At 50.3% G+C, this 25,504-nt stretch overlaps 1 protein-coding gene across 7 annotated transcripts in view; it reads right to left on the bottom strand.

Moving 5' to 3' along the window:
• MYO7A (myosin VIIA) overlaps positions 1–21,197 on the bottom strand; it is a 136,955-nt gene extending 115,758 nt beyond the window's left edge. For 3 of the 7 annotated variants that reach the window (XM_083170194.1, XM_083170191.1, XM_083170193.1), the window contains exon 1: positions 20,901–21,194. The gene's annotated coding sequence lies outside the window, so the exon portion shown is untranslated. Of the gene's footprint in view, positions 1–20,900 lie in introns of all 7 variants that reach the window. The other 4 variants (XM_083170190.1, XM_083170192.1, XM_083170196.1 and 1 more) reach the window with 3 other exon arrangements.
• Positions 21,198–25,504: the final 4,307 nt, after the last annotated feature.

The raw sequence follows: 25,504 nt of genomic DNA, 5'->3' as shown, positions 1-25,504 counted from the left end.
ACCTACAGAATGATGGTGTTGGATATTGGGTACAAGCTGTGGAGAGTTTGGTGTTGCATCTGACAGAATCAGCCCATTAATCTTTGACAAACAATAAATTGCCCCAGTATTATTCATGTAAAGATCCCCTGTACCAATGGCAGCAGAGCCTGCCGCTAGCTCTCACCTCAGCTGTCTCATCACTGTTATCTCAGGTTCCTGCTGCTGATATCGCTGCTACCTGGTTACATTCCAGCTCTGCCCATCCAGAGGAGCCGCCTATGTGCCGTAGTTGGTCAGAGTCAGTTGCGCCACTGTCACCTGTCTGACACTGCACGTTATTTGCCGATTCATACTGCTGGAACGGTACTTGTTTCCTAGCACGGCGCCCGTCGGGTCCCATCGCATACCATAACTTAAGATATGCAATGGGACCCGATTTTCGGGTTTTAAAGACCTTCCCATATAATTTTAAAATCGGTCGCATCACATGCCATTACAATGGCATGCGACGCGACCGACCCGATTTTACATTGTACCCAATGTTAAATGCCCCCCCAGACCCGATTTTTAATTGTATACCCACATGATGGTTAATTATTATGTCAAATGCCCCCCCATTGTTAACGCCAAGCCACGATAAACTTCAACCCGAACTGTGGCAAACGCAGTGAGCCCGCGATGGGCGGCGGTACGCGTCCTCCAATCTTTTCATACCCCCACTATCCACGTCGGCGTGGAGGTGATTCTATATAGTGTGGCGAGCGCACCGAGCCCTGCAAGGGGACACGGAATACATGTGAAGTAATGCGCGTCCCCTCGCGGGGCTCGCTGCGCTCGCCACGCTTCTGCGCTCGCCACAATATATAAAATAACCTCCACGCCACCGTGGATAGTGGGGGTATGAAGAGGTCGGAGGACGCATACCGCCGCCCCTCGCGGGCTCGCTGTGTCGCCGCGCTTCGAGTTGGGGTTGATCGTGGCGTGGCTTTAACAATGGGGGGGCATTTGACATAGTAATTACCCATCAGGGTGGCTATACAATTAAAAATCGGGTCGATTTGGTCGCATCGCATGCAATTTGGTCGCATGCGATGCGACCGATTTTTCCAACCCGATGACATACACTATAAATCGGTGGTGCCGTGCTAGTAAACGGGATGCAGTTAAAATCCCGGCGGTCGGGATCCCGGCATTCAGAATCCCGACCGCCGAAATCCCGACACATTCTCCCTCCGTGGGTGTCCACGACACCCCTGGAGGGAGAATAAATTAGTGTGCCGAGCGTAGCGAGGCACCGGGCCCGCTGCGTGGCGAGCGCAGCGAGCCCGCAAGGGGGGGGGGGGGCGATCCACGTCCCCCCCTTGTCGGGATTTTGGCTGTCAGGATTCCGGCGTCGGGATTCTGAACGCCGGGATCCTGACCGCCGGGATTCAATACTGAATCCTAGTATACAAGTACCGCTGGAACTATAACACATGTATATTATTGATACCTGCAGAACGCTACAGAGACAATATTCCAGGCCGCCACTATTCATACTGAGGAGCCGATTCCGATCCGTTCGTAGGAGACCGAATTCATCCCCGTGGCCGATGGTGGGGGAGTTGCTCTTGAGGTGGCTGGCAGGGACAGACAGGGAGATGATGCAGGGGAACACAGGCGGATCGGTGCTTGCTCGGGCAGGTGGCTGACATCACATGACATCAGTGCCCGCCCCCTTTTGCTATTTTTGAAAGTAATAAGTCAGTTCAGATTGAGTTTTGTCAATGGCCATCGAATGACTTCTCTCACCTTCAGGATGTGTTAGTGTACACATCCCCTCGCACGTTAGAGAGGAGATTCGGCAGTGCGGGGGTGGGAGGGTTCGGCAGGGCTGCGCTTACCTGTTGGATAGGCTATGAGAATACGCAGCCTAGAAAACAGGCCTGAATTAGGCCCTAAGGTTATCACAGCAGAGGGACATGTATCAAACCTCCACAGGTGCAGGTGGAGGTATATGTAGCCTATACCAACCAATCACCTTCTAGATATCATTGATGTAGCAGGCAATCCCTCTGCACCAGTACAGTAGCCCCGTCTTCCTGCTGACGGTATTACAGTGACATGACGCGGATACGCAGCCTCGCTCTTTGTATCTGACCTGGGAACTATACTATGGTTAAAGAACCAATCACCTTGTCCTATCTGCGTTTCTATTGTCTTTGTATTGTGATTCACCTCTTATTGTATGGTGCATAATGCAGCCACCTGTACTCAGGCATTGTCTCATCCTGGGGACCATTTACGGTACTTGTGTATTTTGGCGGCGCCCCCGATGTCCGTCGTACGACGAACAGATCGCATCGCATCGCATGCCATGCACCCGATGGCATGCGATGCGACGCGATTTTGACCCCCTATACGACCAAAAATCGTATAAGCACCCTAAAGGGTGCTTTTGAGCACCCAAATGGGTGCTTACAATGTTAAATGCACCCCCACGCCACCCCCCACTATAAACGTGAACCCGAAGCGTGGCGAGCGCAGCGAGCCCGCGAGGGGCGGCGGTACGCGTCCTACGACCTTTTCATACCCCCACTATCCACGTCGGCGTGGAGTTGAGAATAGAATAGTGTGGCGAGCGCAGCGAGCCCCCGAGCCCGAAGCGTGGCGAGCGCAGCGAGCCCCGCGAGGGGACGCGGATACCTTCACAGTTATACGCGTCCCCTCGCGGGCTTCACAGGTGTCCGTGGCGACGCGGACACCTGTGAAGCCCGCGAGGGGACGCGTTTACCTGTGAAGGTATCCGCGTCCCCTCGCGGGGCTCGCTGCGCTCGCCACGCTTCGGGCTCGGTGGCTCGCTGCGCTCGCCACACTATTCTATTCTCAACTCCACGCCGACGTGGATAGTGGGGGTATGAAAAGGTCGTAGGACGCGTACCGCCGCCCCTCGCGGGCTCGCTGCGCTCGCCACGCTTCGGGTTCACGTTTATAGTGGGGGGTGGCGTGGGGGTGCATTTAACATTGTAAGCACCCATTTGGGTGCTTAACATTGTATAAGCACCCATTAGGGTGCTTATACAATGTTTAACCCCTTCATGACAGAGCCAGTTTTTGCCTTCCTGACAGAGCCCTTTTTTTCAAATCTGGCATGTATCACTTAAGTGGGGATAACTTTTTTTTGCTTTTACTTATCCCAGTGATTTTGAGATTGTTTTCTCGTGACACATTGTACTTCAAGTTAGTGGTAAATTTTCGTGGATACAGTCTGTGTTTTTTTGTGAAAAATACCAAAATGTCGTAAAAAAATGGAAAATTTTGCGATTTGCAAAATGTTAAATTTTCTGCTTGTGAGACAAATAATCTTACCACTCAAAATAGTGAATAACTAACATAGACCATATGTCTACTTTATGTTGCCATCATTATTTCAACCTCATTTTCATTTTTTTGGACACTAGGAGGCTTAAAATATGAATAGCAAATTCTCAAATTTTCAAGAAAATTTCAAACTCTGATTTTTTTAGGGACCAGGTCAGTTATGATGTGACTTTGAGTGACTTGTATGTGAGACACCCCCATAAATGATGCCATTTCAAAAACTGCACCCCTCACAGTATTCAAAACAGCATTTTGGAAGTTTGTTAACCCTTTAGGTGTTTCACAGGAATTAAAACAAAGTGTAGGTGAAATTTCAAAATTTCTTTTTTTTTGCAGAGTTTCAATTTTAATACATTTTTCTAAGGAACACAGTAGATTTTACTAGAGAAATGTGACTAAAAATTGATTCCCCCAATTCTTTGGTTTTCATAAATATCCTATATGTGGCCCTAGTGTGCACGGTGACCAAACCACAGGCTTCATAATAGAAGGAGCACCTACTTGATTTTGGAGCCTCCTTTTTATGAGATTATTTTTTAGGCACAATGTAGGTTTCTAGGCACCATAAGATGCTAAAAGTTAGGTACCCCCCCACAAGTGACCCCATTTTGCAAACTACACCCTTCAGGGAATTCATCTAGGGGTATAGTGTACATTTCAAACCCCCAGGGGTTTCACCAATTGTGGTACAACTGGGCAGTGAAAATGAAAAAAAAAAAATTTTTCATTTTCACAGCTCAGTTGTATCAAAATTGGTGAAACCCCGGGGGGTTTGAAATGTACACTATACCCCTTGATGAATTCCCTGAAGGGTGTAGTTTGCAAAATGGGGTCACTTGTGGGGGGGTTCCACTGTATGGGTGTTTCGGGGGTCATTCAACCAGAATCTGTGCTGCAAAATCCAAAAATCACTCCTTCCCTTCTGAGTCCTGCCATGCACCCAACTGGTATTTTTTGGTCACACATGAGGCATTGCCGTACTCGGGAGAAATTGGGGCACAGATTTTGGGGTGCTTTGCTTTGAAAAATGCAGTTCTGGCTCAAAATTTTTTATTTTCACAAGGAATGAAGGAGACAAAGCACCCCAAAATCTGTGCCCCAATTTCTCCCGAGTACGGCAATGCCTCATGTGTGACCAAAAAATACCAGTTGGGTGCATGGCAGGACTCAGAAGGGAAGGAGTGATTTTTGGTGGTGGAATGAATGGTGGGTGCTATGTCGCATTAGCAAGACCCCCGAAGCACCAATACAGTGGAACCCCCCCACAAGTGACCCCATTTTAATCACCAGCTTTGGGAGGGGGGCTGGCGCTGCGGCTGGCGGGGGGGTGGGAGGGGTGCTGGTGCTGCGGCAGCCGGGTGGGTGGGAGGGAGGGGGGCTGCCGGGTGGGAGGGGGGGGGGGGGCTGGCGGTGCGGTATATACACACACACACACACACACACACACACATATATCTCCTATATATTTGGCTACATCTGTCACTCAAAGTGGGTGTCTGTGTCTATAACGCTCTGTTCCTGGACTTTCCTCTTAATGTGTGATTGCCTTCATCTGTGCTGAACACCTTTCTGAGAAATTAACCTGTTTAAAACAGGTGATGGCAATCATACATTAAGGGGAAGTCTAGAAACAGAGCATTGTGTCCCTCCTGGAGAGGGTCATGTTGGGAGGTATGTGACAGAGAACCTTACCAGTGAGCCCACAGACAGTTTTCAAAGAAAAAAATAGCAATAAGTGGCACACTTATGTCAACATTTACATGTGTTGACCTTTCTGTGTTGATTTTTTCTTGTGGCGATTCGCGTCACACCCCCCCGCAACCCCCCCTCCCGCGATTCGCGGCACCCCCCGTGACCCCCCACCTCCCGCAATTCGCGGCAACCCCCCACCGGAACCCCTGTGAACCCCGCCCTCCCGCGATTCGCGGCACCCACCCCCGCGACCCCCCCTCCCGCGATTCGCGGCACCCCCCGTGACCCCCCACCTCCCGCAATTCGCGGCAACCCCCCACCGGAACCCCTGTGAACCCCGCCCTCCCGCAATTCGTGGCACCCCCCCCCCCGTGATTCGCGGCAGCTCCAGAATTAAATTGCACATGGAAAACACTGACATGGCTATGGTCGACAATGAAAAAGGTTGACATGAGTTTTTGAAGTTTTTTTGTCATTTTTTGAATATTTTCATATTCATTCTCATGTGTCGATATGGACACCAATGAAGTGCCACACTTATGTCAACATTTACATGTGTTGACCTTTCTGTGTTGATTTTTTTCTTGTGGCGATTCGCATCACACCCCCCGCAACCCCCCCTCCGGCGATTCGCGGCACCCCCCCGCGACCCCCCCCCCCCCCTCCCGCAATTCGCGGAAACCCCCCACCGGAACCCCCATGAACCCCGCTCTCCCGCGATTCGCGGCACCCACCTCCCGCAACCCCCCCCCCTCCCGCAAATCGCGGCACCCCCCGCGATTCGCGGCAGCCCCAGGATTAAATGGCACATGCAAAACACTGACATGGCTATGGTCGACAATGAAAAAACATGAGTTTTTGAAGTTTTTTTTTTCATTTTTTGAATATTTTCATATTCATTGTCATGTGTCGACATGGACACCAATGAAGTGCCACACTTATGTCAACATTTACATGTGTTGACCTTTCTGTGTTGATTTTTTCTTGTGGCGATTTGCGTCACACACCCCCCCCCCACAACCCCCACTCCCGCGATTCACGGCACACACACACACACCTCCCCCGCGATTCTCGGCACCCCAACCCGTGACCCCCCCTCCCGTGATTCACGGCACACCCCCGCGACCCCCCTCCCATGATTCGCCGCAACCCCCGCCCCGTAACCCCCCCTCCCGCGATTCGCGGCACCCACCCCCGCGACCCCCCCCCCCCTCCCGCAATTTGCGGCACCCCCCCGCGATTCGCGGCAGCTCCAGAATTAAATTGCACATGGAAAACACTGACATGGCTATGGTCGACAATGAAAAAGGTTGACATGAGTTTTTGAAGTTTTTTTTTTCATATTTTGAATGTTTTCATATTCATTCTCATGTGTCGACATGGACACCAATGAAGTGCCACACTTATGTCAACATTTACATGTGTTGACCTTTCTGTGTTGATTTTTTCTTGTGGCGATTCGCGTCACATCCCCCCCCCACCCCCCCCCCCCGCAACCCCCACTCCCACGATTCACGGCACACACACACCCCCCCGCGATTCTCGGCACCCCACCCCGTGACCCCCCCTCCCGTGATTCACGGCACACCCCCCGCGACCCCCCCTACCATGATTCGCCGCAACCCCCGCCCCCGTAACCCCCCTCCCGCGATTTGCGGCAACCCACCCCGCGACCCCCCTCCCGCGATTCTCTGCAATCCCTCCCCTCCCGCGATTCGCAGCATCCACCACCCCACAACCCCCCCTCCTGCAATTCGCGGCACCCCCGCGACCCCCCCTCCTGCAATTCGCGGCACCCTCCGCGACCCCCCCTCCCGCGATTCGCGGACACCTAAGTTGCAATACAGGGCATCTTTCATACAATTTTAACCATATTTCTCATATACAAACGTTCACAAATTAAGGGGGCGCAGCCCCTTACGACGGTGTGAAGAGCGCCCGTAGGGCGCGATGAATCACCTAGTATATATATATATATGTGTGTATATATATATATATATATATATACATACACACACACATATATATATATATATATATATGTGTGTGTATATATATATATATATATATATATATATATATATATATATATATAGTTTTTTAGTGCATATATTTATTTTTTTTACTTTTTCTGCAGCTTGATGCTGCTGCTGCTGCTGCGGGGGGGAGGGGGGAGGAGGTCAGCGCTGCGTGCGCTTCAGACGCTCCGGGGGAGCCGCTACTGCTGCCACTGCTGCCGGGTGAGTGCCCGGCGGGTTTGAGGGGGGGGCTGCACATCGGAGGTGATCGGTGCTGTACTTGACAGCACCGATCACCACCGATCCCTGTGTTACCGAGCGGCTTAGCCGCCGGTAACACAGGAAACGCTGTGAATGGCTGTTCAGATTTGAACAGCCAATCACAGCGATCGCCGACCGGGGGGGGCACCCCTGCCCCCCCTGGGCGGCGAGGGGGGATGTCTGCTGTCAGGGACAGCAGACATCACCTAACTGTCACTGCGTCTCTAGACGCAGTGACAGTTAGAAGTCATGACGTATATATACGTCATGTGTCGGGAAGTACTTCCCGACCATGACGTATATATACGTCAAATGTCGTGAAGGGGTTAATCGCATCGCATCGCATCGTATGGCATCGTATGCCATGTACAATGGCATACAATTTCAAAATTGTATGCCATCGTGCACTATCGTACGATATCGCGTCGCATCGCATACCATCGTATGTGTTATGGTATGCGATGCGATGGGCGCCGCCAAAATACACAAGTACCCCATTTACTATTGCATTTGCAGCTAATCCCTGAAAACGCCAGATTTGGGGGAGTAGCCACAAATATTAAGTACCCCACAAATGTACGTAGGGCGGACCACATACGGAATCTTTCATCCTTCCTGCTCTGCTCGCAGCTGCATCCCCCATAGGTTTCTATTGCAGATGCGATGCTGCCCGATGTATCAACATTGGGCAGCGTCGCATTGGGTCCTGGGGCTACCGCCATTCTGAGATGCAGTCATACATTTCTGTGAAGCAGAAGACAGGGATCTCCTGTTCCTGTATCTGCTGGGTCATACATTGGCAAGAAAGGATCGCATATTGCAAATGTGATCCTATGGTGAAAGAGATTGCCTTCCCATTGACTTGCTTGGATATCATCTTTTCAGAGTTGGAATCGTTTGCTAACAAACCTTTATCTTTTTGTGGTAGGCATTTCCCTCTCCTTTTAAAGCAGGGGTCAGGGAACAGGGGTAAAATGAAATTCCTAGGGGTAAGGGATGGTCACGCTGCATATGAATCTATATACATGCCCGGCTGTGTCTCGGTAACGTGACCGTCAATTACCACCAGGAATTTCATTTCATTGCATATAGAATTTAGATTTCATCTGCGGCAGACGTCAGGGGCCACAGGGATAACGATTGGATCGTGACCTCACTCTCTACCCTCTGTTATCCCTGTGGCCCCTGACGTCCTCCAAAAATGAGATTTAACAGGTAAGACATAAATCTCGTTACACTGTAGAATCTATATACATGCCTGGCTGTGAGTGTGTTACAGTACTGTAGTGTACAAGGACCTGACACAGTGCAGTGCGGGCTGTGTGTGTTATAGTACTGTAGTGTACAAGGACCTGATGCAGTGCAGTGCGAGCTGTGTGTTTTATAGTACTGTAGTGTACAAGGACCTGACGCAGTGCAGTGCGGGCTATGTGTGTTACAGTACTAGAGTGTACAAGGACCTGATGCAGTGCAGTGCAGCCTGTGTGTGTTATAGTACTGTAGTGTATAAGGACCTGATGCAGTGCAGTGCGGGCTGTGTGTTTTATAGTACTGTAGTGTACAAGGACCTGACGCAGTGCTGCACGGACTATGTGTGTTACAGTACTGTAGTGTACAAGGACCTGACACAGTGCAGTGCGGACTGTGTGTGTTACAGTACTGTAGTGTACAAGGACCTGACACAGTGCAGTGCGGGATATGTGTGTTAGAGTACTGTAGTGTACAAGGACCTGACGCAGTGCGGGCTGTGTGTGTTATAGTACTGTAGTGTACAAGGACCAGACGCAGTGCTGCACGGACTATGTGTGTTACGGTACTATAGTGTACAAGGACCTGACGCAGTGCGGGGTCTGTGTTTGTTACAGTACTGTAGTGTACAAGGACCTGACGCAGTGCAGTGCGGGCTGTGTGTGTTACAGTACTGTAGTGTACAAGGACCTGACGCAGTGCAGTTCGGGCTGTGTGTGTTACAGTACTGTAGTGTACACGGACCTGACGCAGTGCAGTGCGGGCTGTGTGTTATAGTACTGTAGTGTACAAGGACCTGACGCAGTGCAGTTCGGGCTGTGTGATATAGTACTGTAGTGTACAAGGACCTACCGCAGTGCAGTTCGGGCTGTGTGTTATAGTACTGTAGTGTACAAGGACCTGCCGCAGTGCGGGGTCTGTGTTTGTTACAGTACTGTAGTGTACAAGGACCTGACGCAGTGCAATGCGGGCTGTGTGTGTTACAGTACTGTAGTGTACAAGGACCTGACGCAGTGCAGTTCAGGCTGTGTGTTATAGTACTGTAGTGTACAAGGACCTGCCGCAGTGCAGTGCGGGCTGTGTGTGTTACAGTACTGTAGTGTACACGGACCTGACGCAGTGCAGTGCGGGCTGTGTGTTATAGTACTGTAGTGTACAAGGACCTGATGCAGTGAAGTTCGGGCTGTGTGATATAGTACTGTAGTGTACAAGGACCTGCCGCAGTGCAGTTCGGGCTGTGTGTTATAGTACTGTAGTGTACAAGGACCTGCCGCAGTGCAGTGCGGGCTGTGTGTGTTACAGTACTGTAGTGTACACGGACCTGACGCAGTGCAGTGCGGGCTGTGTGTGTTACAGTACTGTAGTGTACACGGACCTGACGCAGTGCAGTGCGGGCTGTGTGTTATAGTACTGTAGTGTACAAGGACCTGACGCAGTGCAGTTCGGGCTGTGTGTTATAGTACTGTAGTGTACAAGGACCTGCCGCAGTGCAGTGCGGGCTGTGTGTGTTACAGTACTGTAGTGTACACGGACCTGACGCAGTGCAGTGCGGGCTGTGTGTTATAGTACTGTAGTGTACAAGGACCTGATGCAGTGCAGTTCGGGCTGTGTGATATAGTACTGTAGTGTACAAGGACCTGCCGCAGTGCAGTTCGGGCTGTGTGTTATAGTACTGTAGTGTACAAGGACCTGCCGCAGTGCAGTGCGGGCTGTGTGTGTTACAGTACTGTAGTGTACACGGACCTGACGCAGTGCGGGCTGTGTGTGTTACAGTACTGTAGTGTACAAGGACCTGCCGCAGTGCAGTGCGGGCTGTGTGTGTTACAGTACTGTAGTGTACACGGACCTGACGCAGTGCAGTGCGGGCTGTGTGTGTTACAGTACTGTAGTGTACACGGACCTGACGCAGTGCAGTGCGGGCTGTGTGTTATAGTACTGTAGTGTACAAGGACCTATTATTAGCTGATGCGTGTGGCAAATACTAAGTATAACGATGGAGGGGAGGCATAGAAGAGCTCCCAGTATGATTGTCACAAGGGGTGGATTTGATGGTGTCGTGCGGATTTCAGGAAGGGAGGCAGGACCAGCAGGGGATGGGTTAAAATGAGCAGGTTTAATAAATTAACTCATAAAAGGAATAACATAACCAGCATCAATACTTCTTGAGTGGATAATAATAATAGAAGACAAGTCTCTGATCTATAGCAAGATAAACAAAGATGGCAGTCCTTTGCATAAACAAGATAATTCAGGCAGGGAATTCTTAGAAGACAAGACAAGGATCAGACGACTTGGATTTGAAGAATAAGAAGATGATGTACCTGCAGGTTGAAGAATGAATGATTGGCGATTGGATGGTTGAAGATCGGATGATTGAAGATTGTATTGGAGGACCAGAACCGGAATCAGATCAGGAGGGTATTGTGATGAGCCAGGGAAGATCCAGGAAGGAAGACAAGTGGAGGGTGTTGAAAACCAGAGACAGCGGCAATGGAGTTAGAGGCCAGCAGCGACAACCAGCTGGAGAGCGCAGTGTGCATAGGCACTAGAATGGCCAGCACTTCCCTAGATGCTGCAGGCTGAAGAAACAATTTGCCTTAGGCAGATCCCCTTTATAGCAAGGGAAAGACTGCCATGGGCCAACTGGACAGATCGGGAGCAGAAGACCTGACCTGGCCAATCACTGCTTTTGCCCTCAAGCAAGATGGCGGCACTCACAGTCGCACAACGACACCACCGCCTGCCCGACCAGGACCCCAGATGGACACATGCCAGCCGCCGGCGGACGCGGACGGGTGAGTACTGTACCCGCCGTGCTATGCCGCCACGGCGTGTGACAATGATATACAGGAGAGGGAGCGTGGCGGGAAGAAGATCAAGGGTGCAGGAGGACAGAAGAACAAAGAGGGGGCATAGGGAAGACGTGGACAGAGAGCCTAATTCATGTTTTTATGCACTTGCCTATGGAACTGCTTATCATGGCATCGGTATCGATATTGAGCATGCACCGGGACCGATGATCACAATATATCATTGACGGTATTGGTATATTGCATATCGTTAACGATATATTACCCAGTGTGTAGCCAGCTTTAGGTTGTAACAGAACAGAGATAGTCATCCTGGAACCATCTGTATTATATACGCCAATGGCACAATACCATTGATGGGTTGAACCATCGGGAAAGGAGGGGTTCGGGAACCGCACTGGGTCCTACCCACCGAGTGTGAATTGGGTCGAAAGGGACCCCTCTCACCACTCAGGTGGGGTGTGGCCTGGGTTGAACCATCGGTAAGCATTCCTACTCTGGGACAAGGTATCATGGTTGGCTAATCAGGGTAGGGGGCGGAGCAATGCACTGTGATGGGGGTGGGGCTACGTGCCTTGCCCCTCTGCACCAGGAAAAATTAAATCAACACATCTCTGCCATCAATGGCAAACACAACTGGTAGCAAATCAACAAGTTGCAAACGATCAATGGTTTGGATCAATTAAGAGTCCTCTTCTGTAGAAAAAACTATCGGGATACAGCATCTTTAGTGACAATACTGTAGCAAAACAACATTTTCTAGACTGTAGCACAGGGGTCATTAACCATAGAAGCCTGAAATGCATCTAAATGGGATTTGAAATGTAAAATATCTACCAGAATATGAACCATTGTGATAATCATGGGCACTACATAATGCCCACACAAGCCTACGTGACTACTGGACTAGTATAGTTTACAAACCACATCTATAAATAGATTGCATCGCCACCCGCTGGTCATTAGGGGTGTTGCGATTTATTTACATAAGATCTCGGCAAATGTGACTACTGTACGTCAGCGTTATCCCATCCTCAAATAAAGAGTTTTCCAGTATGTCGATTTTCTTAGTTCCGCAAACCTTATTAATATATCATTGGGACCTTTCATAAGGGCGCAGATACCTCGTCTGTGCCCTGCGTGCGTACTGTATGGAGAATAGAGAGCATTGTTGTTGCCGGATACAGTTACACTATATTCTGTGCTATTCTATAAGCCTGTGACACTTCATGAAGATTGCGTTACACTGCATGGTCCGTGTACATGAATAGGCCATACAGCCCTGCCCAACAGAGCGCAGCTGATGTGGTGTCGCTAACTCCCATCGCTAAGACCTCATGTGAATCAGCAGTATCATCTACAATAGTCCAGAGAAACACCAATTTGAACCAAGTCCTGAATAAAACAAAGCATTGATTGGCATGATTCTGCGCGAGAGATTGTCAAACTACAAGTCCCATCATGCCTTGCCACTCGTTTGCTAATAGAGAAGGTTAGAACTATGGCAAGGCATGCTGGGATGTGTAGTTTCACAACAGCTGGAGGGCCATAGTTTGGACATGCCTGATGTACAGAGTCACCGAATGTATGGAGCATTCCTGGGCAGTAACTGGGAGGTAACAGAGGTGGGTCTAAAAAGATGAACGTAGAAACTGCATCTTTTGCATACTTGGCCCCCCCCCCCCATAATGGGCAGAAAGCTCCTGACGAGGTCAACTGACGTGAATTGTAACCCTCCACCCCCACTGGGAAATGCCTGTAATACCGGTATAGCACAGTGTGGAGCATGGCCACAATGACCAGGCTGGCCATGCCCCCACAAAAAATATTTACATGTAAGCCCCACCCCATCCCACCCTCTTTTGCATCCTGGAGCTGGCTGCTGAAAAATACAGTAGGTAACTCTGATCTTTTGGGAGGGCGGCAGGCATTCACAGACAGCGGTTGCATACAGAGACCCTCAACTGTTTACAGAGGGGTCCTCATTCCGCTAATATGGTAATGCACAGGGGTTATTCTCCCTTGTAGGGTCCACAACCCCCATAGAGGGAGTATAGAATCTGTGGCAGACCACAGAGCCCACAGCGTGGAGAGTGCAGCGACCCCGAAAGGGCTTCTTTGTGCTCACCCTGCTGTCGGACTCTGATGTAGGTCTAATGACCACCGGAATCCAACTGCTGGACCTCATACCTCACCCCTCTGTGCCTGGCCGCTGCCTGTGTACTGTCTCTGGGGTTCCCGCTAATGCCTGTAGGATTAATGCCGCTGCTTTTGGCCTCCGAGTTAGGGTGGGGCAGATGATCGCTGATATCTAAGGGCATCGCGGGTAGCTCCTAGTGGATTGCTGGTCGAGCAAAAGCACGAGGAGATACTGATGACGCTGCAGACGGAACCGGAAGTGACGCAACGTGATTCTTCTCCATGAGAGACTTCTTCCACCATCGGAAGACTTCTTCTTCCGCCATTACCAATATTATTTTCAAGTACCCCCAACCGGTCTGCAGCATACCCCCAGTTGGGAACCACTGCCCTAGAATCCTAAACATCTCCATCCTCTGATGGAGATCCTGGCCCTTTTCCCAATCCTCCAGCGGTAACACCACACCTGTTTCCTGCGCAGAGCGGTACCAACACGTAGTATCATGGCTTCTGGACATTCCACAAATACCAGTATTGCCAGACCCCCCAACCAGAAGTAAAATAGAATTGATGTCATTACATCGTTTGCCTCTTTAATCAAAGATAACAAGAATAACCACCCCCTGTGGATGCAGTAGGTTAGTGATGCAGATGGGCTGACGTCCCACAACAGGTGTATCTCATATAGGTTTACATCAGAGATCTGGGCAGAGTGTTCTGCGATGAGGTCTCCTGAAAGCTCTGCAGTACTTACTATCTCAGATACCTGGTAATCACCTCCGCCCTGCGCTCAGTCATGCAGCTCCCGCCTCAGGTTCATCAGATTATATTCAGGGTGGGGTAATTGCCGGCTCTGGGTGCCCTAGTGTAAGGGACTTCTATCTCGCACCCTACAGACGCACGTGGCGCAGGTCATGTGATCAGCGTTCAAGTTTATCCTTTGTTCTTATCTTAGATTTTGCTTCATTCATTTAAGAATAATCTTGTTCTTTAGATTCTCATTATAAATCTGCACAATTGTGAACGGAGGAACAATGATTGTTTGCTCTGGTTTGTAAATCAACCATCGATGGTTAGCAACTATTTGTGGTTAGCTACCGATTTTCAATGGTTTTGCAGATGGTAACACACCAATTCCCCCCCCCCCCATTGCACAGTGCTTTGCCCCCACCCCCCTGTTGTACGGCGCTTAGCGCTGCTCCCCTGTCTGATTGGCCAGCCGCAGTCATGTGTCAGCTAGTAACGCCCATCGATGGTTACCCATAGTCCATGCCCAGACTGTGTGATGAGGACATATATAATGATATGGGGTCTGATTTGATTTGAGAGATGATTTGCTATGGTGCATGTGGGAAAAGTCTAGGAAACCCTTAGTGCAGGGGCAAACCAATGTGTGCGTTGGGGTACGCATTCGCCTATGACTTTGTTGTTACTTTGGATGGTGTCTGCGATCCACGACTGGTTCAGGGTGGAGACTCGGAGACAACCTAGTCTTTGTAAAAAAGATGTCCTGGGTGTGTCATGGGAGTGTGATGGGTGTGTCATGAGAGTGTGATGGGCGTGGTATCGGATTCTATAGACCAGTGGTTCCCAACCTTTCTTCTCTCTGCACATTTTACATCTGCCCCACCTGGCAGTGCAGCATGGTTTTGTCCATTTGAGAAGGAATTTGCCTTTGCGAGTGAACCAGAATAACTCCCCTGATCCCTTGGCTTCAAATTGGCAGCCCGGGTAATTAACAAAGTACTGCGCATGGATCATACTGTGCATGCATGAGTGACAGGCGGCCGGTGTTTAGGGGTGGCACCTCGGAGCATGCTTGTGAAGAAGAGGTAAGTATCACTGTTTCCTCTGTAGCAGTGTTAGGGATCGCAGGGGTGTTATTCCCATAAGACCGCTGCACACTGCTGATTGGAGCACCTCCTCCAATCAGAGCTCAGCACTTGATCCTCCAGTCTGGGTTGGGCACATGATCCGCCAATCAGAGCTCAGCACATGATCCTCCAGTCTGGGTGGGCACATGATCCGCCAAATGATCCACCCAGATCCAAATAGACACTGACCCAGTGACACCTGTATTTGTCTGTAGGACCATGCAGGGCCATCTTAACAGCATTATGGGCCCCCGGGCAAAGCAGTCCAGCGGGGCCCCTCCCTACACAACCTTGTGAGTGCTGCTGTACTGTATGTATGTGTGTATATATATGTATATGTTCATACAGGGGCGGATCCAGGAGAAAATGACAGGGGGGCACCATCAGGGCCGTCTTAACAGCAGTGTGGGCCCCTGGGTAAAGCAGTGTGGGCCCCTTACCCATTCTCCCCTCCTAGGGGTGGGGGATGCTATCAGCAGCAGCTGTGATGTCGTACGGGTGGCAGGGGGTGCTCTATCTTCCATTCAACATGTAGGACCTGGAGCAGTAACTTCTGCTAATTACTCATTTAAAGGTGGTGGGAGGGTGAACACTAACGTGTGGAAGGGGGCACTGAGCTGAATAAAGGGTCCCTTGTAAATGACTTCCAGGGAGGTAGGGGGTGTTTTATACACAGGGGAGGGTTGGATAATGGAGTGGGCTTAATATTCGTCATTTTCCGGTGGAAGGGCAGCTTGTTTGACTGCAGATATCGGCAATTATCTGTAAATAGATTTCTTAGCCTTCAATAGTATAAAATCCTAGAGTCCCATCTTTCAGGAGGTGCTGGGAACTTAGGGATCAGAGATCAGGAGCCAGAGCAATCCATTGACAAAAATATAAAACTGTACACCAGACATTTGGAGCTGGAGCAGGGACCGGCTGCTGGAAGGCTGATATCTCTGGTTCTGAGAAAGATAAAGACAAGCCGCTAGTGTTGACAGAAAGGGGAGAGTCCCAGCTTTTGGACTATACTCTCAGAAAAACCAAGTCAGTGAGAACCTGAGAAATATGACTGGGAAGCAAATGAGTAATTAGCAGAAGTTAATGTGGACTGCTGCTTTGAAGTTGGATATCTCCAGTTCCCCAGGGCCGTTTTTCAAAATTCTGGTATCCCTGGAAAAAGGGGATCCTCAGCTATCAGAAAAGGGCCCTTATACACCTGGGGCCCCTGGGCAAGTGCCCATTAAGCCCATACGAAAAGACGGCCCTGGGACCATGTCGACATTCAGTATGTTCACAGTGTCCCTTCGGCCGGCAGTGTCCCTCGGCGGGGATGGGGGGGGGGGGGGGCGGCACAGCGTCTATTCATGCCCCAACAGTGGTGAGGGGTGTGACCTTGTGGTATTGTCACAAGTATGCCCCCTTTCCGATAGATCACGCGCCCAAAATTCTCCACCCGCTCCCGCTATCCGACGGAAGGGGGCGCACGCATGAGATGCTCGCGCACCACGTTGTGACAGAGCTCTCCACCGCCTCTCCGCCGCTCCTTGCTGGTCCCCGCTGCCTCTCCGTACCCCACCCCCCCTAACCCTGCCCATCTCCCTGAAGCGGAGAGGGGCAGAAATTCCGCCGATTGACGGGGACGCACGTGCATGTGAGACGCTCGCGCATCACTGCCGGCTCTTGCCAGCGCAGGGAATCTGGCGCTCCATCTGTACCTGGGCCCGACCAGGATCTCTACTGCCCTGCTTCCATGTAGGTGTCCCTTGCCTCTCCGGCCATGGCAGAACCAGGCTGGCATTGCATTCCAGGATGCCCACAAATGCTGGACAGCCACAGGACACCTAATCCTGGACAGACAACTGATTTCATCCACCGCTGATTCCCAGCGAGTGACCGCCGCACCAGCTGGATGGAGGTGGTAAATGTTTGAAGAGGTCACGTCTTGTTTTGCCGGTTCAGGAGGGCAGCGTGTAATACAGTACAGGGCTCTGAATGAATTCAGGTTACAGCTGGGGTTATTAAATGACCCTGGAGAGATGCAATTACACGGGATTAGAAGACACTTAAACTATTAGAGTATTTCATAGCCCTGTCAGCAATACCAAGGTTACCAGCAATGAAGATGGGGCCTCCACATTCCGCCACAGGAAAATACATTATTAAATATATTTGCTCACTGTCCGTATGGCACATGTGCTGTGTACATTCGGGGTCCGTCCTGTGTACAGAATGCGATTAGCATACCGGCGCCAGCATCCCAACTGCCACTGAGAGACCGACGCTGGAATCCTGACATCAATTAGGATGCTGGCGTCAGAATCCCAACTGACGAGATTCCGAATGGTAAGTATATGGCCAGTAGTAGCGTGCGTCGGGAAGGGAGGGGGTAGGTGTAGACACTAGTGGGGGGATTTAGGGTTAGGCTGTGGTGGGAGACAGTTAGGGTTAAGGCTACGGGGAAGAAGGGGCTAAGTTTAGGCACCTACTAGGAGGGTTAGGGTTAGGCTGTGGGGTGGGGGACGTAGGTTTGCACGGCGGGGTACAGTGATAACGCTGGCCATACACTTATGTGACCTCTCGGAGGGAGAAGTCGCATAAGATTTCCCTTGAACTGCCCAGCAGCCTACAGACGGCAGGATCACATGCAGCTCTTTTGTAATCGATATGACGTCACACATCCTCCCCTAACAGGCACATCCCGCCTGCTACTGACGTTACACACCCTCCCCTAACAGGCACATCCGGCCTGCTACTGACATCACACACCCTCCCCTAACCGGCACATCCAGCCTGCTACTGATGTCACACAGCCTCCCCTAACAGGCACACCCGGCCTGCTACTGACGTCACACACCATCCTCTAACAGGCACATCCGTCCTGCTACTGATGTCACACAGCCTCCCCTAACAGGCACATCCAGCCTGCTACTGATGTCACACAGCCTCCCCTAACAGGCACATCCAGCCTGCTACTGATGTCACACAGCCTCCCCTAACAGGCACACCCGGCCTGCTACTGACGTCACACACCATCCTCTAACAGGCATATCCGTCCTGCTACTGATGTCACACAGCCTCCCCTAACAGGCACATCCAGCCTGCTACTGATGTCACACAGCCTCCCCTAACAGGCACATTCGGCCGGCTACTGACGTCACACACCCTCCCCTAACAGGCACATTCGGCCGGCTACTGACGTCACACACCCTCCCCTAACAGGCACATTCGGCCGGCTACTGACGTCACACACCCTCCCCTAACAGGCACATTCGGCTGGCTACTGACGTCACACACCCTCCTCTCACAGGCACAGTTGGCCTGTTACTGACATCACACACCCTCCCCTAACAGGCACATTCGGCCGGCTACTGACGTCACACCCCCTCCTCTAACAGGCGCATCCCGTCTGCTACTGAAGTCACACATCCTCCTCTAACAGGCACATCCGGCCTGCTACTGATGTCACACACCCTCCCCTAACAGGCACATCCAGCCTGCTACTGACGTCACACCCCCTCCTCTAACAGGCACATCTGGCCTGCTACTGGCATCACACACCCTCCCCTAACAGGCACATCCAGCCTGCTACTGACGTCACACACCCTCCCCTAACAGGCACATCCTTCCTGCTACTGACGTCACACACCCTCCCCTAACAGGCACATCTTCCCTGCACAAACATTTGCAGCTGCGGAGTATTAGGATATATGTCAATTCAGTTGTTGCCCCGATCAGGCACCTATCACTTCTGAGTCTGACGCACCCAAAAACAACACAAAATGCAGGCGGTTGTGACCAGAAATGTCAGCGGTTGTCGTTCTTTAGTTGCAGCACAATTGAATTGCTGTCAATGGGCTCCCTCTAGTGGTGGGCACCCAAATAACAATTGAATCGCCCCTTCAAAGCACCATAAATGTATAAAAACACACAGCAAAATAGATGACAACAGCCCATGAATACAGATGTGCTGTAACCACTAGCAACCAACCATAGGCTGCCATTGATTAATCTAGCATTGACATCAAGAAATAATACAAATAAAAATATTGTTGCTATGGGTTACGGCACATTTATGCCGATTCACCTTAATAAGGTTCTGCAACCTGCTATCCAGCAGCCAAAAAACCTCCAGGAAACATTGACAAATCTGACAGGATGATACAGGATAACCCGTGAGTCAGTCCTGCAAGGAGCACGCTCTGTTACTACCACATCTTCTTAGGACCAAAAGATCCAAATCTGCAAATGACTGGGGCACTCTGTGCTCTCTATCATTATAAAACATCCGGAACATTCCGGAACATCTTGCTGCATCGGAATCTCCGTCACCCAAGATAACAATGCAATTTTGTGCGTGTGAATAATCAGTTTAAATATCAGTAGCTACTTCTAAAGCCCACAGTATAGAATACAATTGATAAGAATTATAGCTAAGGGGCAGATGTACTAAGGCCCTGAGAGGGATAAAGTGGAGAGAGATAAAGTTCCAACCAAACAGCTTTTATCCTTTTTCAAACAATGGGCGAGATGTACTAAGCCTTGAAAAGTGATAAAATGGAGAGTGATAAGCCATTAACCAATCAGCCCCTAGCTGTCATTTTTCAAACCCAACCTGTAACATGTCAGTTAGGAGCTGATTGGCTGGTGGTTTATCACTCTCCATTTTATCACTTTTTGGGCTTAGTACATCTGGCCCAAGGCCTGTAACACAGCGTAAGGAGCTGCTTGGCTGTAACTTTATCTCTCTCCACTTTCATTCTCCAGACCCTTGTATCTTCCAGAAAATTGTGCATTTCATCAATACTGTAAAACCAGGGACAATCTCAGGCACAAATCTCCAAACCCAGGAGCTGTTCCTGACAAATAAAGACATTTGACAACTGAAGCCTTTAGCTCTCCCTCTGCCAGAACCTAATAGGGCATGCTGTGACTTTTAGTTCTCCGACAGTCTGCGTCCACCTGTAACCTACTGTCTAGCACCCATTTCCCATCATTAGGAGTCTGCATACTGTGTTTTATGTCATTCTGATATTTTGCGCAATTTGTCGTACACAAGTGAGGTTTCCCATAGCAACCAATGAGATTCTATCTATCATTTCTCTACTGCATCTCTTCATTTTTAAAAGCTTTAGTTAGTTTACGCCATCGACAGTCCTTTGTCCGTTACCATGAGTAATAACCGCCGGGATTATCATGTCACTCGGAACACAGAATGCAATTACACGCGTGTAACAACAATCCCTACTGTCAATATTTAAAATACCAGCACAAGACAAACAGGCGTGTAAGAGTGACATACTCTCTATACCCCCCCCCCCCTGCCCCAGCTGAAGGTAGGTACCCCCCTGTTTCCCTGCCACTCAGCCACCATGGTGGGAACCAGTTTGCCCAAAACAACTGAATGAAAGAAATCCTTGTTCCAGGAACAACTTCTCAGTCCCTGCTGATACCACCAGGCCAGGCATAAGCAGATTAAGCAAATCCCCAGAGAATGGCACTGCAGAAACACACAGGGACCTCAGTGTACTCACCATGCACAGCCCATGGCACCTGCTGGAGACACCCAGGTGAGCAGCTCGCAGGTGACTGTCAGTCCAGGCTCCTGAGGGAAATCACTGGCTGCTGGGCAGACCTCTGCTCTACCTGTGTGTGCTGCTGACACCTGAGCCAACGCTGCATCCAGCAGCCTGACCATTCATGTCCGCTGATCCTTCTTATCCTCCTGAGGAGGAGATTACAGGGCTGGAGGGTCGGTATCACCAGGGGTGGAGCAGGGGTACTGCACATGGTAGGGACTTGGGCTGGCGCAGGACTGGGACAATAACTCTGCAAGAGTCAATGAGAGGCCAATAAAAGCGGCAGACAGAAGATGACATTGCAGAAGGGTTAAGGGAATAAAAGGAGAGTTATGGGGCAGTGAGCACTTCCTTCCCAGCGCATTGTTCTATTTCTGGAATGTATCACAGCGCTGTAACCTATTGTGCGGTGAGATAACAGGTATGGGACGGTACTGTATATAGAGTGGTTGCTGCAGATACAGGGTGTAGCAATGACTGATAATCCAAACAAAATCATTTTATTCTAACTCTTAGTCCCCAACACCCCCCCCCCCCTTCAGTGCCTAATCACCACCCCCACACAGACTAACCCTAACCTCCCCAACCCTAACCTATGTCCCCTTACTGCCTAATGCTGGGTACACACCAGAACGACCATGATCGCGCGATCATTTCCTTGAAATCCTACGATGGTCGCACAATCTGCATCCGATCTGATCTCGATCTGTACCCAGTCGAAGGGAGATTGACAAATCCTGACTGCAGCAGGTGAAATCTCCAACGCAACCAAATGACTGGCGGGGACACGCGTTGGATCGGAATCGCATTGAAAACATGCCCAATTCGGCTCTTTGTACATACAATCGGTCGAAATTGCATTGAAATCGGGGGAATTGAGCCCAAATCGTTCTGCATAAATCCTAGCCCTCCCAACTCGGCGCTGGCCCAATGCTGGAAGACCCTGCATACGGCTGGATGCTGGCTGTCAGGATTCTGGTTCCATGACAGAGTTCCGGCGCTGGTATTCGGTAGGGGAGTTGCCCCGTTGCCGGCTCCTGCACTAGTGTGACCCGAGGTCACACACACTCAGAGTTTCATAACCATCGATGATTTTGTTTCCATGGTAGTAATTTGACCATTCGATAGTGGAATTCCGATGTTTATCACCATTGAATGGTAAACATTTGATGGTGATTCGATGGTCCCGCCCCCCTGGCCAGTCATGCTGCAGGGCTTCTGCGCATTCGTGGCCATGCTGAAGATATTTGTGCATGCACAAATCATATTCATTTTTTTCTATTGAATTCTTTTGATGTAATGGTCAGTTACCATCGCATCAAAAGATTTGTATTCTATTGTATTCTTGCAGGTAAACGCTGAAAACTTTTACATTTAAGTTGGATCCGGGGTTATTTCTTCTCTTAGTACAGATCATTGCCGTATATATCGATGTATGAAAATAAAATGCTGCTACATTAAAGCTGGTTATACACGGATATCAGGGTCTCTTTAACAGAAACGCCATGTTTCTGGAGACTTGCGCATGCGCAGTAGATTCTACGGTACAGCTGAGAGGAGGGGGCCACCCGGAGTCGGCACATGGGCCCCCTCCTCTCAGCTGTACCATAGAATCTACTGCGCATGAGCAAGCCTCCAAAAACATGGTACCCGCCATGTTCCGGAGATTAAATTCAGCACTGCGCATGCACGGCGGCCATTTTGGCAGCTATTTTTTGCCAGAGAGGTGGTTATTAAAATGTCTGCAGTGTGTGCGTTGTGGGCCACACTGAGGTCAGGGGCCAGCGTGCCCTACGCACTTTGCACGCCCATAAATGATATTAGGAAATGATAATCAATGATAATAAGAAAACCCCATTTATAACCTCTCGTCAAAAGTGATCATGTCAGACGTACAGTGGCCTATAGGGTCCATTCCCACGCTCATTTACAGCTGCAATGCCCAAGCCATGTAACAGAGGCCAGTGCGGGCAGCGGGGGTAATTAGCAGAGGGTTGTCGTAACATCTAACGACTCCGTAACATTCATTAGTGGCCTGTGATCACAAAGTCATCACTTGTAACACATGATTGGAATTAGGAGCTGCAGCAAGTGTAACTTGTGACCTAATTATCGCATGATTTCCACTTGCATGACACAAAACAGAAAAGAAATAGTAGTTTGTGCACAGAAAGAAACATTACTGATGCAGAGTGTAGATGCCATAACAACCGGTGACATCACCAAGGCACCGCATGAAAAATATTAATGAGGCTTAACGAGTATGCACGAGGCGCTGGTGGGTCCCTAGTGAATGTGTTGTTTCCTTCTGAGAAACTCTGAGTATTGGGTTCTCAACTCTCTATGAGCACAATCACCGTGGGCCTGATTCAGACCTTCTCGCTAAGCTGCGTATATTTGCTGCCTTGTGAGCCGATAATTGCCACCCCATCGCCCGAATCCCCACGCTACGATGCATCTGGATGTGTACGCTTACGCACCCACACAGAGGTAAAATTATTCGCTGGTCACGCACCTTTATCTTCGCAGATAAAAGTAAGCCTGGAATTACTTTTCTACTGCACAATGGTGGCTGAATTGGTGTTTAGTATATATATAGAAACTAGGTGATTCATCGCGCCCTACGGGCGCTCTTCACACCGTCGTCAGGGGCTGCGCCCCCTTAATTTGTGAACATTTGTATATGAGAAAGATGGTTAGAATTGTATAAAAGATGGCCTGTATTGCAACTTGAGTTATAGGTGAAATGTGTTAAATAGAGAGCATATGATGTGGAAGGGGGTGTGTATTGTTTTGTTTAATTAAAAAGCGGTTACAGAGTAAGATGTACATTGATAGTGTGGATGGTACAGTGACATTTGTGGGTGTGGGGGCTGTGTGTGCATGTTGTTTAGGTGTGTGTGTGTGCAATAGTATAGTAGGGTGTTTTTGAGTCAGCGGCTCCCCACTGGCGGAGGTCACGACACAGGAAAACAGGAGGCTGGGTAGTGATAGGGGTGTGTGGACAAAAGGGGGACTAAAGAGGAGGGTGGGAGATACTGTGCAGCTTCTGCCAGTGGGTGAGGGTCCAGCGTGGCAGTACAGGAGTACAGGATGGTGGCCCTGAGTCAGTGTCTCCTCCTACTGGGTGGTAGTTAGGGTGCATGAGAGCAGGAGGCTGGGCTATGAGGCATGATAGGGGCATGTGGGCAAAACAGGGTCAGCGACTCCCCAGTGGTGGAAGTTACGGTTCAGGAGAGCAGGAAGCTGGGTAGTGATAGGGGTGTGTGAGTATACAGGGGACTAAAGAGGGGCTTAGGGGTGCCGTGAATTGTGGGAGGGGCGTGGGGGGTGCCATGAATCAAGGGAGGGAGGGGGCGCAGGTGTCCGCGGATCGCGGGAGAGGGCGGGGGTCCGCAAAGCGTGGGAGAGGGCGTGAATTGCAGGGAGGGGGGGTTGCGAATTGCGGGAGGGGGGTGTCTGCGGGGGGTGACGTGAATCGTGGGAGGGGGCGTGAATCGTGGGGGGGGGGTGCGCGGGGGTCCGTGAATTGCGGGAGGGGGGGGGGGCACGGGGCGCGATAAATCACCTAGTTGGTTATATATTCTTGTAGAAGGATGGTAGGATGTTGCTGTCAATCAGAATGCATTTACATAAAAAGTAATAGTAGCAGTAAAAGATCTGACTTAAAACACCTACAGTAAAACAGAACAGGTGTTATATATTATACAAAGAATTGGTTGATGATGTGTAGGTTGACGTGCACATAATTGTCACTGTAAAAAAATTGCTACAAGAAAAAATCAACACAGAAAGGTCAACACATGTAAATGTTGAAATAAGTGTGGCACTTCATTGGTGTCCATGTCGACACATGAGAATGAATATGAAAACAAGAAAAATAAATCTTCAAAAACTCATGTCAACCTTTTTTCATTGTCGACCATAGCCGTGTCAGTGTTTTGCATGTGCCATTTAATCCTGGGGTTGCCGTGAATCGCAAGCGGGGGTGGGGGGGGGAGGGGGTGAGGTGTGTCCGCGAATCACGGGAGGAGGGGTCGTGGGTGGATGCCGTGAATTGCGGGAGGGGGGGGTCGCGGGGGGTGTGGGTGCCGCGAATCGTGGGAGGGGGGGACGCGGGGGGTTGCAGTGAATCGTGGGAGGGTGGGTCGCAGGGGCGGGGGGTTGCCGCAATGACAGGGGGGGGGGAATCGCGGTAGGGGGGGTCGCGGGGTGGGGGGTACTGCGAGGAAGGGGGGGCCTAGGGGGTTGGCACAAATCGTGGGAGGGGGGGTCGCGGGGTGCCACGAATCGCAGGAGGGGATGTGTCACGGGGTGGGGCCGCAAATCGCGGGAGTCGCCGCGAATTGGGGCGGTGTGCTGTGAATCGTGGGAGGGGGGTTGCCGGGGGGTGCCGCGAATCGCCACAAGAAAAAATCAACACAGAAAGGTCAACACATGTAAATGTTGACATAAGTGTGGCACTTCATTGGTGTCCATGTCGACACGAGAATGAATATGAAAACAGTGAAAAATAAATCTTCAAAAACTCATGTCAACCTTTTTCATTGTCGACCATA

The sequence above is a fragment of the Crinia signifera genome, chromosome 2 (assembly GCF_055691185.1).
Source record: "Crinia signifera chromosome 2, ASM5569118v1, whole genome shotgun sequence".
Classification (NCBI taxonomy): Eukaryota; Metazoa; Chordata; class Amphibia; order Anura; family Myobatrachidae; genus Crinia; species Crinia signifera.
Note: the sequence above shows the minus strand (reverse complement) of the source record. Positions and strands in the feature narration are given on the sequence as shown.